Raw genomic sequence first — 6,000 nt, 5'->3', positions numbered from 1 at the left:
CCTTACAGGGTTAAAAAGAAAGATTCCTACTTTCATTGCTACCTGCTTGCTGGCTAGCCAGCTAGCCAGCCCTGTGGGCCTTGCTGCTGCTGCAGCCAAAAAACAAAAGGTGGTGCTGCTGCTTCTGCTGCTTCTGCTTGTGTCTGGCCGCTGTTGGAGCGTCCAGGCACAGGACTTCTGCTGCTGCTGACTAAATGGCCTCCTTAATTGGATCATTTGAGTAGCCAGCACACCTGTGCAGGTAGGGCATGACATGATAGGCAGCTGCCTTGATAGCGGGTGGGTGCTGAATGTTCCTAATTGACAAAATAAGATTAATGCTTATGAAGAAATATAAAATCTCATCCCTTCCCCAATATCGCGCCACACCCCTACCCCTTAATTCCCTGGTTGAACTTGATGGACATATGTCTTTTTTCGACCGTACTAACTATGTAACTATGTAACATAACATGGGGGGGGGGGGGGGGGTCTCCTGGCTGTTCACACAGGTGTGTCATTGCTGTACATTGACCATGCATTGCTTCTGTGGTATTGCAAAGGCAAAGACAAATGCTTCCAGCCATCCATTGCACTAATGGATTGGTCATCAGCTGGCTGTCTATGTCCCGCATCAATATAGACCAAAGTACAGAGGGTTAGGCTATGCTATTGTGCACCTACCTGATGCATCAGAAGGTGCGAGGCCCTTGCTAAATTCTGTGCACAGACTTTGAGATCTATACTTTAGACTGTATCTAAACCTGCTCCAACATGGACTGACATTCTGGCCTACTTTCAGCCGATGCGACTTGTCTGTCGCTGAACAGTCGCTTTTTATGTATTCAGCACCTATGTATAATGTTGTAAAAATGCTCTAGAAGCTAAAGTCGCAGAAATGTCACACATATTTGGCCTGCAACTTTCTGTGCGACAAATTCAGACAGGAAAAATCAGTATAAATCCTTAGAAAATTATCCCCCAGTGTCTCCATCTGCTGGCGGTATTGAATAAGCATTGCTGCACTGATGGGGTATGCATTAGACGAAAAAAAAGAAGAAAAAGAAGAATAATACGCCCAGAAAAGAGGCGAAAAGGAGAAAAACGTAAAAAAAACGTGAAAAAAAAGTAAGAGGAAGAGAAGGGAAAAAAAGGTGGAAATGGGTTTAAAAGTGATTTCGGCGGAGAAATATATATATATATATATATATATATATATATATATATATATATATACGCGCACACACACACATATATATAAACGTATTCTCCGTTGAGATATTGCAGCCGCTGCTGTGTCCAGGCCCAGGAGCCTTAGCACTGTGCTGTGATGTCACTCAATACCACTGACATCACTAGGTGTAAACAACATCTCTCCTTTGCTGTGTATGTGACTATGGAGCTGTTTGGTGATGTCGTCTATTATGGCCTTCATAGAAGCAACAGGAGATTGTTGCATCCATCTAGAACCCTCAGAACTACAGTGCTATGATGTCACTCACTTCCACAGGCCTTGCAGAGTGTAATCAACAACAACCCAGCTTTGTTGTGTATGTAACCATAGGGATTTGTGATGTCACCTAGAACCTTCACAGCAGCGACAGCTTTATGAGGAGCATCAGCACTGCTCTGCCTGAGCAGAACCATCACCGCCATAGGTTGTCAAATAACCCGGATTTAACCCACACAGGTAAGTCCAATGGGGTGCAGGCATGTCCTCTATGCTTACAGTTTCCCGTGGGTGTTGGTTTGATACCGTTTGGGGACAGCCAAGGAGGCATCTGCAGGCAACAAAGGTAGGTGTGTGCTTGTGTGTGTGTTTCCTATGCAGATCCTAAGCCCAGTGTCACATGCAAGTAGGAGGAGTAAGAAGGGTTCCTGGCAAATCCGGGTTATGGATTGCATTTAAAAAGGCCCTGTGGGAGTGCAATGGGCCCCTGTCTTGCTGCTTAGCAATAATGGTATGGGTTTAGGTTCTGCTGTGTGTACTGGTGGTTGACTGCCCCCCAGCCCAGAGTGTGCATGGAAAATTGTCTGGCAGCCTCCCTGACAGCAAGCAGTGATAGTGCCCATGAAGGGGACCTTGTTGGGCCCGCCCCTTTCACGGTTATCGCTTCTCGGCCTTTTGGCTAAGATCAAGTGTAGTATCTGTTCTTATCAGTTTAATATCTGATACGTCCCCTATCTGGGGACCATATATTAAATGGATTTTTGAGAACGGGGGCCGATTTCGAAGCTTGCTTCCGTCGCCCTATGCATTGACCCGATATGGCAGTATCTTCGGGTACAGTGCACCACCCCCTTACAGGGTTAAAAAGAAAGATTCCTACTTTCATTGCTACCTGCTTGCTGGCTAGCCAGCTAGCCAGCCCTGTGGGCCTTGCTGCTGCTGCAGCCAAAAAACAAAAGGTGGTGCTGCTGCTTCTGCTGCTTCTGCTTGTGTCTGGCCGCTGTTGGAGCGTCCAGGCACAGGACTTCTGCTGCTGCTGACTAAATGGCCTCCTTAATTGGATCATTTGAGTAGCCAGCACACCTGTGCAGGTAGGGCATGACATGATAGGCAGCTGCCTTGATAGCGGGTGGGTGCTGAATGTTCCTAATTGACAAAATAAGATTAATGCTTATGAAGAAATATAAAATCTCATCCCTTCCCCAATATCGCGCCACACCCCTACCCCTTAATTCCCTGGTTGAACTTGATGGACATATGTCTTTTTTCGACCGTACTAACTATGTAACTATGTAACATAACATGGGGGGGGGGGGGGGGTCTCCTGGCTGTTCACACAGGTGTGTCATTGCTGTACATTGACCATGCATTGCTTCTGTGGTATTGCAAAGGCAAAGACAAATGCTTCCAGCCATCCATTGCACTAATGGATTGGTCATCAGCTGGCTGTCTATGTCCCGCATCAATATAGACCAAAGTACAGAGGGTTAGGCTATGCTATTGTGCACCTACCTGATGCATCAGAAGGTGCGAGGCCCTTGCTAAATTCTGTGCACAGACTTTGAGATCTATACTTTAGACTGTATCTAAACCTGCTCCAACATGGACTGACATTCTGGCCTACTTTCAGCCGATGCGACTTGTCTGTCGCTGAACAGTCGCTTTTTATGTATTCAGCACCTATGTATAATGTTGTAAAAATGCTCTAGAAGCTAAAGTCGCAGAAATGTCACACATATTTGGCCTGCAACTTTCTGTGCGACAAATTCAGACAGGAAAAATCAGTATAAATCCTTAGAAAATTATCCCCCAGTGTCTCCATCTGCTGGCGGTATTGAATAAGCATTGCTGCACTGATGGGGTATGCATTAGACGAAAAAAAAGAAGAAAAAGAAGAATAATACGCCCAGAAAAGAGGCGAAAAGGAGAAAAACGTAAAAAAACGTGAAAAAAAAGTAAGAGGAAGAGAAGGGAAAAAAAGGTGGAAATGGGTTTAAAAGTGATTTCGGCGGAGAAATATATATATATATATATATATATATATATATATATATATATATATATACGCGCACACACACACATATATATAAACGTATTCTCCGTTGAGATATTGCAGCCGCTGCTGTGTCCAGGCCCAGGAGCCTTAGCACTGTGCTGTGATGTCACTCAATACCACTGACATCACTAGGTGTAAACAACATCTCTCCTTTGCTGTGTATGTGACTATGGAGCTGTTTGGTGATGTCGTCTATTATGGCCTTCATAGAAGCAACAGGAGATTGTTGCATCCATCTAGAACCCTCAGAACTACAGTGCTATGATGTCACTCACTTCCACAGGCCTTGCAGAGTGTAAACAACAACAACCCAGCTTTGTTGTGTATGTAACCATAGGGATTTGTGATGTCACCTAGAACCTTCACAGCAGCGACAGCTTTATGAGGAGCATCAGCACTGCTCTGCCTGAGCAGAACCATCACCGCCATAGGTTGTCAAATAACCCGGATTTAACCCACACAGGTAAGTCCAATGGGGTGCAGGCATGTCCTCTATGCTTACAGCTTCCCGTGGGTGTTGGTTTGATACCGTTTGGGGACAGCCAAGGAGGCATCTGCAGGCAACAAAGGTAGGTGTGTGCTTGTGTGTGTGTTTCCTATGCAGATCCTAAGCCCAGTGTCACATGCAAGTAGGAGGAGTAAGAAGGGTTCCTGGCAAATCCGGGTTATGGATTGCATTTAAAAAGGCCCCGTGGGAGTGCAATGGGCCCCTGTCTTGCTGCTTAGCAATAATGGTATGGGTTTAGGTTCTGCTGTGTGTACTGGTGGTTGACTGCCCCCCAGCCCAGAGTGTGCATGGAAAATTGTCTGGCAGCCTCCCTGACAGCAAGCAGTGATAGTGCCCATGAAGGGGACCTTGTTGGGCCCGCCCCTTTCACGGTTATCGCTTCTCGGCCTTTTGGCTAAGATCAAGTGTAGTATCTGTTCTTATCAGTTTAATATCTGATACGTCCCCTATCTGGGGACCATATATTAAATGGATTTTTGAGAACGGGGGCCGATTTCGAAGCTTGCTTCCGTCGCCCTATGCATTGACCCGATATGGCAGTATCTTCGGGTACAGTGCACCACCCCCTTACAGGGTTAAAAAGAAAGATTCCTACTTTCATTGCTACCTGCTTGCTGGCTAGCCAGCTAGCCAGCCCTGTGGGCCTTGCTGCTGCTGCAGCCAAAAAACAAAAGGTGGTGCTGCTGCTTCTGCTTGTGTCTGGCCGCTGTTGGAGCGTCCAGGCACAGGACTTCTGCTGCTGCTGACTAAATGGCCTCCTTAATTGGATCATTTGAGTAGCCAGCACACCTGTGCAGGTAGGGCATGACATGATAGGCAGCTGCCTTGATAGCGGGTGGGTGCTGAATGTTCCTAATTGACAAAATAAGATTAATGCTTATGAAGAAATATAAAATCTCATCCCTTCCCCAATATCGCGCCACACCCCTACCCCTTAATTCCCTGGTTGAACTTGATGGACATATGTCTTTTTTCGACCGTACTAACTATGTAACTATGTAACATAACATGGGGGGGGGGGGGGGGGGTCTCCTGGCTGTTCACACAGGTGTGTCATTGCTGTACATTGACCATGCATTGCTTCTGTGGTATTGCAAAGGCAAAGACAAATGCTTCCAGCCATCCATTGCACTAATGGATTGGTCATCAGCTGGCTGTCTATGTCCCGCATCAATATAGACCAAAGTACAGAGGGTTAGGCTATGCTATTGTGCACCTACCTGATGCATCAGAAGGTGCGAGGCCCTTGCTAAATTCTGTGCACAGACTTTGAGATCTATACTTTAGACTGTATCTAAACCTGCTCCAACATGGACTGACATTCTGGCCTACTTTCAGCCGATGCGACTTGTCTGTCGCTGAACAGTCGCTTTTTATGTATTCAGCACCTATGTATAATGTTGTAAAAATGCTCTAGAAGCTAAAGTCGCAGAAATGTCACACATATTTGGCCTGCAACTTTCTGTGCGACAAATTCAGACAGGAAAAATCAGTATAAATCCTTAGAAAATTATCCCCCAGTGTCTCCATCTGCTGGCGGTATTGAATAAGCATTGCTGCACTGATGGGGTATGCATTAGACGAAAAAAAAGAAGAAAAAGAAGAATAATACGCCCAGAAAAGAGGCGAAAAGGAGAAAAACGTAAAAAAACGTGAAAAAAAAGTAAGAGGAAGAGAAGGGAAAAAAAGGTGGAAATGGGTTTAAAAGTGATTTCGGCGGAGAAATATATATATATATATATATATATATATATATATATATATATATACGCGCACACACACACATATATATAAACGTATTCTCCGTTGAGATATTGCAGCCGCTGCTGTGTCCAGGCCCAGGAGCCTTAGCACTGTGCTGTGATGTCACTCAATACCACTGACATCACTAGGTGTAAACAACATCTCTCCTTTGCTGTGTATGTGACTATGGAGCTGTTTGGTGATGTCGTCTATTATGGCCTTCATAGAAGCAACAGGAGATTGTTGCATCCATCTAGAACCCTC

The 6,000-nt window shown here is 45.4% G+C and overlaps 2 non-coding genes across 2 annotated transcripts; both read left to right on the top strand.

Moving 5' to 3' along the window:
• Positions 1-2,088: 2,088 nt before the first annotated feature.
• LOC130312069 (U2 spliceosomal RNA) lies at positions 2,089-2,279 on the top strand. The gene has a single exon (XR_008860270.1). It is a non-coding gene; the product is annotated as a U2 spliceosomal RNA (small nuclear RNA).
• Positions 2,280-4,367: 2,088 nt separating this feature from the next.
• Positions 4,368-4,558, top strand: LOC130312068 (U2 spliceosomal RNA). Its single transcript, XR_008860269.1, has one exon. It is a non-coding gene; the product is annotated as a U2 spliceosomal RNA (small nuclear RNA).
• The last annotated feature ends 1,442 nt before the right edge of the window (positions 4,559-6,000 follow it).

The sequence above is a fragment of the Hyla sarda genome, unplaced genomic scaffold (assembly GCF_029499605.1).
Source record: "Hyla sarda isolate aHylSar1 unplaced genomic scaffold, aHylSar1.hap1 scaffold_1701, whole genome shotgun sequence".
Classification (NCBI taxonomy): domain Eukaryota; kingdom Metazoa; phylum Chordata; class Amphibia; order Anura; family Hylidae; genus Hyla; species Hyla sarda.
The sequence above is the reverse complement of the archived record's forward strand: the minus strand, read 5'-3'. Positions and strand labels throughout refer to the sequence as shown.